We start from the raw sequence: 12,267 nt of genomic DNA, 5'->3' as shown, positions 1-12,267 counted from the left end.
CTTGTTCTTTGGAGTCAGCAAGGGGGTGCGTCTGGGCGTTCTGGCATGGAGGTCTTCGTTATGCAGTGCGCGCCTTATTGTCTGAGCTGAAACTTCAGTGCCCACATCTGACAGGTCTTTTTTCAGTTCCTTAGCAGTCACGCGGGGATTTTTCTCCACATTACGCTTCAGGTAGCGCACAGCAGTCGCAGTCAGGATCTTCTTTCTGCCACGACCAGGTAACGTTTCCACTGTGCCCTTTAACTTGAACTTGCGAATGATACTTCCGATAGTGTCTCTTGGAATATTTAACAACTTCGCAATCTTTTTATATCCATTGCCATTCTTGTGAAGAGCAATAACCGCTTCTCTTGTCTTCTGGGACCATTCTCTTGCCTTCACCATGCTTGGAAACACACCAGTAGATGTCTAGAAGGAGCTGAGTATCACAGTCCTTTTAAATCTGCCTAATTGGTGCTTATCATGCTTGATTGCTGCTCGTTGACATCCACAGATGTTTTCAATACCTGATGGAAAACACTGGAATGAACCTCTGTTCTTAGGAGTGGTAGTCGTAAAGGGGTTGAATAATTGTGTCAATGAAGAAATCACAAAAAGGCCATTTAATACTTTATGACAAAAAAAATTGATGCTATCTTAGTTGCATTGTAACGTGGCTCGCGCCACGGAGCGAGGAGACGGACACAAATACTGAGAGGAGCGAGATTTAATACAGGGAATACCATAATCGGAGTCGATGGAACAGGCAGGGGTCATAACGTGCAGGCTATCCAGACATGAAACGTAAACAGGCATGATAATAGACAAGGGAAACAACGAGGCGGGCGAACAACGGAAGGGCAGGCAAAACTCACGGAGGACGGGAAAACCAAAACGCAAACAACACGGCAGAACTCACGGCAAACAGGAACAAACCAACAGCATGAACAAACTGGAAAGACAAAACCACGGATACCAGACTGGGGCATGACGGGACTTAAATACAATGACATTAAACGAGGGGCAGGTGACGGTAATAACGAGGGCGTGGTAATAAACAAGGAATCACAAAGACAAACGAGCGGGGCGAGAGAAACAGGCACGGAAACACAGACACAAGGGAACCCAGAGTGACAGCTACGAGAGGGGGCGTTGCCCTACGTGACATGCATTTAGTTCTTTAACAAGTCCTTGTAAGATTTCATTATGAACACAATTACAAATGTGCACTGAATTCCATAAAACCCTTCGCAGCATTGGGGGTTGAATAAATTTGATCACAACTGTATTTCTGAAGATTGTATTCTATTTTACAGGTTATGCAAAATTTAGGAGTGCCTATAATGGTGAGCAGGACTGTATGCCAATTACATCTTGAAAATTAATATTAATTTTGTTTGCAAAATGATAAAATTGTATCAGATTTTTTCATGATGATCAGAGAACACCAACACATGCCTTCTGGAAAATAAAATTGACCATAAAAATATAATTACAGATATCTAATTTCCAAAAATTCCAGGCATAACTCACCACTGACATATCTCACAGGCTTAACTTACCTGGCAACTAAAGTTTTGAGGATCCTAGGTCCAAATGACAAGATGTCTACAGGAACTGTCATCCAGCAGTGAGCATCTGTATGCCAGTGTGACCTCTGTGCTGTGTCCCAATGCTGAAGACGTCTAATGAGTGCAGCTGGCTGGAGACCAGACCGGGACCTTGGAGCCACGAGGAGGCAGATCTGAAGGTAGCACAGTTGTGTCACTGGCTTCAGTGGGAGGAGAAGCCTGACTGGTCCACCCCCGTGTTGTATGTGCCAGCCCTATTTATGTGCTAGTACTATTAGATAAAACATTGTGGGTTTGACAATTATCCCAAGGCATATCATAAAATTATGCGAATATTCTTTTCGCTTGTTTTTGTGCTAGAAATTGATGTAATTGCAATATTCAATGTGCGCACCATATGCAGGTCCAACTGGTATCCTAGCTAGTAACTGGCTCAATATCCACGTTTGCTCACTCACCAAAAAATCCGGTTGCTTGTGTATTTTTTTTTTCTCAATACGCCCCTTAAACTGCGCACATTTCTCAAAAACCAACATACTATATGGGTCCTTTTTTGACCAATAGAAAGTCCTGATAGAATATAACTAGCAGCTTTCAAAATTAAAGGCTCCAAGAAATAACAATTCCACATTAAATCATCAAAACAAATAAGCACAAAATATTTCCAAACATCCTTTGTAATTTGGCTCTTACATTTCCAGCCCCTAACTGTAAGTCATAAAGACTGACAGTTACCTTTTTATTAACTCACAAAACCTAAGCAAATATTAGTTACCATGTTTCAAACTATACAGAATCTCTAGATCTATATAACCCAGTATTAGTATTGATATGGCACATGAAATGTATGCTCTCAGTCCTATAGATGTAATTGATTTGTATACATTTTTTTGAGGCCCCACTTATAAATAGGTGGTGTACACAGATGCTACAGCCTGGTGCTGTGAGATAAATCGTCCGGTCTCAACATGTGTTATGGGGACACATTCCTGGCTAAATAGAATACCTGGCTGTAACGCAGTCCCTGCTTTCTAACAAGGGAGTTTACTGTTGTTATAATCACAGGTATTTACATACCACCACAGGCTAATGCCAAGCTAGCCTTCAAAGAACTGCATGTTGCTATCAACAACCAGCTGAACATCCAGAGGGAGAGGTAATTGTAGCAGGATACTTTAATTATGCAAAACTGCAGGTAATACTGCCCAAATATCACAAAAATTAACTTTCCAGCCAGAGACAATCCTTCACTGAGGATCTTATAAACCTTACAGATATCCACACTTGATCTATCAGACCATGTTTGACTGGTACTGACCCTGTCCTTCAAACCCTGATATGCAGAACAAAACCAGTTATTAAACTGCTCAAGACTCCGTTAAAGCAGCCAGAGTCCTTACATCTACAGAATGCTACGTGATCTCCTGGATCAAGTAGTAAATTCTTCTTCTAACCTTCATGGACTTGCTCCTACCTATCACCCTGAGCTCATTCATTTATACTATATTCTGTACCTCTCACACCCTTTGACCCTTTTTACTGTTCCTCTCACACCCTTTCACCCTTTGGACCTTTTACAGTGCAACAAACTTTACTCACCATCATCAGTGGCAGATCCTTCAGTGTTGCTTGTCCTAAACATTGAAACTCTGCCACAATCTCTCCTTAACTGTTCTTTCTCTTTACTCCTGCTTAAACAGCCTGGTATGTATTTAGATAGGAGGTAGACATAAATGAATATACCTCATCTATCCTGGCCTACACTGACTTCTACAGTAGGATAGTAGTAACCACCAAAATCATAAAGGTGTATCCAAAGACCATGGCTGGATAAGAAAGGATGGTCTTTGCTTAAGGCACAGGAGGCTGCCTCCAGGACAGGTGACACGGAGGCGTACTGAAATGGCTATAAAAAACTAAAGAGGGGCATTAAAAAGCTGAAATGAATGTTCAAGCAGCACATGGAGGTGAACTTTGAAAGCAATAATCCCTGCAGCATGTTAAGAGGCATTAAAGCTATGACAGACTTCAATGGCAACTCCCTGACATCCCGAACAAGTTCTTCACACACTTTAGCAGTTAGAGCTTACATGATGTCACCCAAAGGGGAGCAAGCTCTCATCCTACAGTAATACCAGGAAAGATCTGAAAACAGATAACACCAAAGCAGCAGGACCAGAGAAGCTCTCAGGCTACACACTGCACTCATGTGTCAATCAACTGGCAGAGGTGTTCACCAGAGTTTTTACCATCTTCTTACAGTAAGCTACAGTTCCTACCTGCCTTAAATCTACCATAGATTGTCACTGTGTCCCCAAGTCAAGTCAGCAGCCAAATCCCTGAAATCTGCTTATGGAATTTAAGGAATTTTCTCATCAAAAGACTTCAAATGCAAGAATGGGCAAACGTGCCTCAACACTCATTCTGAGCACATCCAGTGCTCTTTGCTTAGCCCAGTCCTCTTCATTCACGATAGCACCACCATCCACTCTTCTAAGTCTAAACACTAAAGTCCAATTTAATACTGCATGAGGCCAAGTAAAATATTTACTCAGCCAACTAGGATCTTGGGGATAAAAAGTAAACATGAAAGCCATAATGCTTTTGTGTAATGTTTTAACCTGGGCTGTTGAGTAGAACTACCCAACAAACATTGGCACCAGGTAAATTCACTACAGGTGAATCTGTCCTGTAATGGCCCAGTGATGACCCAGTTCACAACCACTTGAGCAGCTTGTGCTTTCAATAAAGCCAGTTACTTCCTGTTTGAGCCAGTTGCTTTCGGTTTCTCTGTCCACTACATGGAGCTAGAAACATGGCTGATGCTACATATTTAGTTAGCCACACAGAAAATTAGGTAATAGTAATTACATTATAAGGCTATCCATTTAATCTACAGATAAACACATATTAGGCAGTAAAGCATTGGCAACATAAGTTAGAACAGGCATTCATTCGATTACATAAATCCTACTCTCTTTACATTGCACTGCCTTCCGGTTAAATATCAAATTGATTTTAAAATTCTTCTGTTGACCTCTAAAGTGTTAAATGGTTTTGCCCCACAATATCTGAGTGAACTCATTACATACTATAACCCATCTTGCTTGCTGCACTCTCATAGTGCAGGATTTCAAAAGCCTTTAATTAGGATGACCAAATGTCCGTATGTCCCGGGACATGTCCGTATTTCATGTCCTGTCCCGGATTTTTTTTTAAGTGAGGAAATGTCCTGGTTTGTAAATTACCTTCATTGGACCATTAAAATTTAAATGTTTTTAAAAATTTTAATGGATTCTTGGTTCATCTGTGTATTTTAGTCCTGTGTTTTGCCATTGTTTTTATTGGCCTGTATACATGTTTGCAAGTTGGTATGCTATATGCTTCTAGTGCTTTGCTCCTGCCTCTATAGATATTGTCATGCTCTATGTTGTTGTATTTCTAGTTAGTGTTTCTTGGTTTTCATCAGTTATAGCTTTTGGTTTGTCTTTGTTTGATGGTGCATGTGGTTGTAAGCAGGGCCGGAGTGGGACACTTTTTCAGCCCGGGAGTTTCATGCCAAAATCCGGCCCAAAATTATTTTCCCCTCCCAATCGGCCCAAACTAGAGATTGACATGAGCCGGCCCATCGGGAATCCTCCCGAATCTCCCGATTAGCCACTCCGGCTCTGGTTGTAAGTACTGTTTGTAAGTTGCATACCAAATCTGTATAGTTTGTGATTTGCTTCTTGATGTCTTAGGGTCTTCTTTGGCTTAAATGTGTCACTGTGTGATCACACTTCTTTGGCTTAAATGTGTCACTGTGTAAATGTGATCTATGTCTTGATGTTTTCTGTTAGTGCTATCTGTTGTTCATGGTTAGTGTTTGATTTGTCTTTGTTCTCTGTCAATGTACTGTCTGTAGCTTGGTTAGTATTGTCATTAAGTCTCTTAAACCCCTTTCTGCAGGAGTGCCCCTTGCTAGGCCCGCCATTTGACGTCAAATCATGTATTAGCTGTCCACAATTGCATCCAGCCTCCAATTCCCTATCGTTATGTGCCAATGCCACCAGTGGATGCACGTTAACTCCAGCGGATGTGCCCATGCCAACTCTGACCTGAGGCCCAACATCCACATTGGAGGGACTGCTCGGCAGAACTACAAATTTGGGCTTTAACTAGCTGGGCTGCCCAATGGGGCATGGGTACCCTTTTGCGTCTTCCCAAGGTTTCTTCCTAATCCCCTCCTATGAATATTTTCCTTGCCACTGTGTCCCTGGCTTGCTCTATAGGGATTTGGACCCATGCACTTGTAAAGCTGCTTTTGACATTTGTTGTAAAAAATTAGGTGTGACTAAGTATGTTATTTCAATCTGACTGAAAAGCCCAGTCAGCCCAGATTTCCTGCATGTCTCCATGCTGATATTGTCTAACCTTTCATTATGGATGAGATCACCAGTGCTTGTTGATGCTGGTGCATGCTTTCACCAGGTTCTTTGAGGCTATGTTCCCTTACAGTGGAAGCAAAATCTTAAAAAGCTATGATCTACAGTTAGCATAGATCAAGGTTCAAACTCCCCGTCTAAGGAATTAGCTGTGACAAAACCGTATGTTTACTCCTGAAAAACATGTAACGTTAGCACTTCATGTCAAATTCAATTTTTTCACCTCTGCAAAAACACACAACACAGTTTGAGTAAAGGAAAACCGTACTTTCTCAAGTCATCTAGAAATAAATCCATAAAGCAAACCCAGATGTCTCTGATTCCATATCATCTGTATTTAAAAATGGAAAAAGCTAGAAAAGAGAAATACAAACTGACCAGATTGCTGATTGCACTGATTGCAGAGGTAATATTTGGCACATTTTTATATTAGGTCTTGTGATGATTAGTGTCACACATTTTTACCAGGTTTTTTATTTATTTATTTTGTTGCTGTGGGTGGGGATGGAAATGAATTGTGAGGACTAAATGTTATGTATGTATAACAAATATTTTATGTAGGCTAGCTTTATATATACAATCACCGGCCACTTTATAAGGTACACCTTGCTAGTACCAGGTTGGTCCTTTTGCCGTCAGAACTGCCATAATTCTTCGTGGCAGATTCAACAAGGTACTGGAAACATTCCTCAGAGAGTCTGGTCCATATTGACATGATAGCATCACGCAGTTGCTGCAGATTTGTCGGCTGCACATCCATGATGTGAATTTCTCGTTCCACCACATCCCAAAGGTGCTCTATTGGATAGAGATCTGGTGACTGTGGAGGCCATTTGAGTACAGTACATTGTCATGTTCAAGAAACCAGTCTGAGATGATTCACACTTTATTACATGGCACATTATCCTGCTGGAAGTAGTCATCAGAAGATGGGTACACTGTGGTCATTAAAGGGATGGACATGGTCAGCAACAATACTCAGGTAGGCTGAGGCGTTGAGACGATTGGTACTAATGGGCCTAAAGTGTGCCAGGAAAATATCTCCCACACCATTGTACCACCAGCCTGAACTGATGATACAAGGCAGCATGGATGCCAAATTCTGACCCTACGCAGTCTTAATGCTTGGTTTGAACTGCAGCAGATTGTCATGGCCATGTCTATGTAGTAGTTTAACACTAGAACAGCGGCTGTTTTGATCTATCACTAATAGTGGCTTGCATCAATTGACACTCCACTGATGTGGAGTGCATCATGTACACAACACAACGGGGGGGGGGGGGGGGGGGGGGGGGGTCATACAGGCACGTGAAGGCCACACACACTACTGAGCATCATTTTAACTTGAGGAATTTCCACTGAAGTTGGATCAGCCTGTCATTTGATTTTCCACTTTGATTTCGAGTATGATTCCAAATCCAGATCTCCATAGGATACTCATTTTGATTTACATTGATCATTTTTGTTATTTTGTAATAACACATTACACTATGTAATAAATATTTTCAACTGGAATGTTTTATTCATTGAGATCTAGGATTTGTTATTTTTGTGTTCTCTTTATTTTTTGAGCAGCGTATATCCTTAAGGAACCATTTAGGAGACAAGAATCTTTCTCATGTTGAAATGCTCCCACCTATTCAGCCCCAACTAGAACCTTATAAATCTGAAACTCTTGTTTGATGTGTCATTATTGCAAATCTTTTTGTGAGATTATTTTGTGAGATTATAAGATTATATCTCTGGAAGAACCCTAAACATCTTTAAATGTCCTCTCTTGACAAAGGTGAGAAAAACACTTAGCATATTCATGGATGCTATCAAACCATAAGAGGTCTTCACTGTGATTGCAATTTTACAAAATCAGAACAAATCAGCCATTAAGAACTGAGCACTTAGCAATTAGGACACATAAAATCACATCCTGTGTCATCATCAGACAGCAGGAGTGTCCGTATAAGGGAATTCAGGTTTGCATCTGGATATTGTTGTTTTTTTCGTTAATGAAATACAGACACTATGTTTATGCTGCATTTTCTGCAATGCAACAATGATCAGAAATACAAAAATCTTGTATCTTATATCATCAATATCAAATAAAACTATCTAACTATAAATATATTTTTATTTCGCCTCAATGATGGCAACATATAATTTTACAATTTTTAAAATACATATTACTGTTTAATATATTAAAGAATGATAGACATTACATTCTCAAACCATGTTTCTTTATGTTGTATGGTAAATGTTATTTCAAAAACATTGTGGCAGAGGTTCTACAAGATACAATGGCTCTGATTCATGTCTTTTATAGCACATTTGCACACAGTCACTATTACTGTTTGCTAGGGTCACATAATAATAAATTGTCACAGTACAGACCCTGTCCCCTCCCTTCGGGTGTGTGTATATGTGGTCTGTGTCCGTTTATGTCCATATAGGTATTTCCTTTGGGTGTGGTTTTGTGTGTGTGTTAATCCATCACACCTGTTACTTTTCTCATTATCGATATGTGTTGCACTTGGTTCTTGTTGGCAACTAGCCAACATGAGACAAAATCCTTTAATATGCAAGAAGAACTGATAAGAAAGGTGCTAAAGCCCTGTGGCAGAAGTGAAATAACCCTCCAGCAATACAAAAGCTAGTGTAGTAGGTTCAGGGCCGGTGCTAGGAGGGGGGCATTGCCCCCCCAAATTGTGTCTTTGCCCCCCCAAGCACAATGCAAGCAACAACTATTTTTTTATTATCTCTGAACCAATCACAAAAATGCATTTTGCTTTACAGCGTGAAGATATTTCCTTGCTTATTCCTGATTGGCTCTTTGAGTCATATAAAAATCGTCAGACCGCCCCAAACAGTTCAGTTCAGCAGTATATGTTCTGTTAGTGTAGGTATGCTGACGAACCAACGTTCGATGCGAAAATTTCTGGCTCAGTAATGTGTTCCAAACTACGTTGTACTTTTGTAAGGGTGTCATATAACATCACTCCTCACCGCCTAGCAGATGTATGTTTTTTCCTGAATAATACTGTGAGTTCGTTAAGCACAACCCAGCCAGTCATCAGGCACTATTTATAGTCAACTCTGAGGCGATTTCAGGTCGGGAGACCAGCGATAAGATACTTTGTTGTTTTCAAGCGGTCTGTTTTCTTCATCAACGCTCCGGACACCATCGAAATATATGTGGACCTAAAAATACAGCTTTTATCTCAATACTGACCAAATTTAATCGAAATCCGTGCAGGCGAAAGTATTTTACTAGACCGCGGAAAATAAGTAGTCATGATTGACATTGGTGTATCGAACGTCACGGTAGCTAGCAACTTTAGGCTAAAAGCGGCGTCTCGGTTTAACTCGTTCCCACAGTGTTTTCTTGAAATCGGTACTGATACCAGTGTTGTGTAGTTTAATCTCATTGTTTTCTGATATAACTTGTTGTTAAATGGTAATATAGTTAACATCACTTTGAATTAGATTATGATTATGATTAATTAGAATTAAATTATGTGAATTTCAGTCACACGACTTCTATTGTAATTAATGTATTATATTTTAATGTGATACATGATATTATAAATATCATAACTTCATCAATTCTCAACCAATTTTCAAAATCCAGGTATCATTTTAAAGGTCTATTTCAGCTCTGTCGAGATACGTGATTCTTTTTAAGCTTGGGGCTGTTTGAAAATTTTGTCATCATACCTAGTTAGTGTGAGCGAAAAGCAGGTATAGCCTACTGGTAATATTAACTGTGGTTTATCGTTGCTTTAATGTTACTTACCTCTTACATAGGTGTTGCTTAAATTATTTTATTAGCCGTTAGCGGTTAGGCTAACTTGGTTCTCCTAAACCTGCGCGAACGGCGGAAGCGTTTAAATACTTGCCGCGTCGCATTGTTTGCAGTGTTGTCCGAAACGATATGTGGTAGTATAAAGAAACACCCCTCAAAAACAGGAAACAGGGGAAGGAACATTTACCTGATGAAATTTAATGTTGATTTGTGTTTCAGGTTTGAAAAGTGCTGGAATTTAAAAGCAAATTATTTCGAGTATATGTATAAATATTTAACTTAATTAAGTTTAACGTGCTGGGAAATATTGAAATGGACCTTGAAAGTGATGTACAAGTGCTTCAATTCCACCTTTTAAAGGTGTATGAACCCTGCAAACATGACTTTGTTCATTGTGCTGAAGCGCCACGTGAAGCTACAACATTCGAGAGGTGCACAACCTCGCGAATCGACAGCGCGCGAGGCCCTCGCGCACGGGCGGAGCCACCGGGATTACGTCATTTTCGCCGCGCGGACCCTCTCGACACGTCCCGGCTCATGGTCTAAACCAGGGGTGCCCAATATGTCGATCGCGAAGGAAGTGTGGGTAGATCGCACGACATTAAAAAGTAGTGGATGAATGACAGGCTATCGTCCATCTGCACTGACGGTTGTATTTTGATTAGTGGTGGGCCGTTAACGGCGGTCGTTAATTTGATACTCTTATCGGGCGATATAAAAATTATCGCCGTTAATCTATTCTTAAAGTTAGGTTGGAAACTGGGTCAAAATGGGTAAGCAAACTATGATGACTTTCACCTTGATAGTTTAGCTCGGCTGTATTCCTAACCAAATAGCACAGTAGGGGCGAGAACGAGTTTTCAAACCTGTGAATTACAAATCGTTCGTGTGTTTACACGGATGCAGCCACGAAGTCGCCAGGTTTGCTTCATGGAAAATTCATTTTTAGGAACGTAAAGTGTTACCGGAGCGGAGCTCGGAGCGGTCGTTTTCTGCATGGTCCTAGCGCTAGATTCGCCGCTATTTAAATATTTCTTTTTAACTGTTAAAACTGCAGAGGACCAAAACCGGATTTTGAAAAAGTCCCCCCCCCCCAAATTACATCCATGATGTTAAATGTACTAAATGTTGGCTTACATTTCAAATATCATGTTTAGCTAAATAAACATGTTATCAACCCCTTTTAATGTACAGTATGTAGGCTTACAAATTCATGTTTAACTGAATAAACCGTTGAACACGAGTAGCCTACATTTTATTGAGCATGTTTTTTTTTCAAGTATCAAAGTAGAACAGCTTTCTCAAGCAGTCATTGATGCATTTTGGAAACAGGAGATGAGCCCCTGGTCTAATGCACCCTCTGTATTAAGAAACCCTATCTCAAAGACTACTTACTTGGGTAGCACGCATATGAGCCATTTTAATATAGATTAATCTAGATTAATTTCAAGATTTCAGTGAGATTAATCTAGATTAAAAAAATTAATCTATGCCCACCCCTAATTTTGATTGACATACATGGTAGCCAATCTGACGTCTAGGGTTTGACACACGCCACCCCCCCCCCCTCCTTATTTTATGTACTTTCATATTTTTTTCTTTTTCAAAATAGAAATGTGACGAATACCCCCCCCCCCCCCCTTTTAATAAATATTCTCACTCATTCCTATTTCCACGTTTGAATATTTGTCAGCTTTGACTTAAATTTGTATTAAAGCCTTTCAAGAAATAGAGTTGTTAGTAATGGCAATTTAATTAAGGGGCGTATCGAAATGAAATACAATTAGATAATCTTTTTTCTCTATTTACTTAATCAACATGTATTTTTTAATCATTGGGTTTTAGGTTCGAAAACATGCATTTTTATTTCTTTACCTAATACATCACTTTAAGCCAGTATCAATAGTTTGGCTTTCATCATTCATGCACAAATCAAGCCTTGAATATATTTCTGGCTTCAAAAACATGACTATCAACATGCCCCCTCATTATGTTTTACTGCCCCCCCAAGCAAAGCAGTCCAGAACCGGTGCGGAGTAGGTTGTATAAAATTAAGCACCTAGGCATGCAGACTTTTATTTGTAAAATAATGGGTCACTCTCATGCCACCTGTGCAACAGATCCAGTTGTGAATTCATCGCTCTTAAATATTCTACAGTCAACTGTCAGCTGTATTATAGAAAATAGAAGTGTGTTGGAATGACAGCAACTCAGCCATAAAGTGGTAGGGCACGTAAAGTGACGGAGTGGGGTCAGCGGATGATGAAGCGCATAGTGCAAAGAGGTTGCCAACTTTCTGCAGAGTCAGTCACTACAGACATCCAAACTTCATGTGGCCTTCAGATTAGCTTAAGAACAGTGTGCACAACTTTGTGGGACCAGTTTGGAGCTGGCCCCTTCCTCTTCCAACATGACTGTGCTCCAGTGCACAAAACAAGGTCCGTAAAGACATGGATGGCAGAGTCTGGTGTGGATGAACTTGACTGGCCTGCACAGA

This window comes from Brachyhypopomus gauderio, chromosome 6 (assembly GCF_052324685.1).
Source record: "Brachyhypopomus gauderio isolate BG-103 chromosome 6, BGAUD_0.2, whole genome shotgun sequence".
Taxonomy (NCBI): Eukaryota; Metazoa; Chordata; class Actinopteri; order Gymnotiformes; family Hypopomidae; genus Brachyhypopomus; species Brachyhypopomus gauderio.
The sequence above is the reverse complement of the archived record's forward strand: the minus strand, read 5'-3'. Positions refer to the sequence as shown.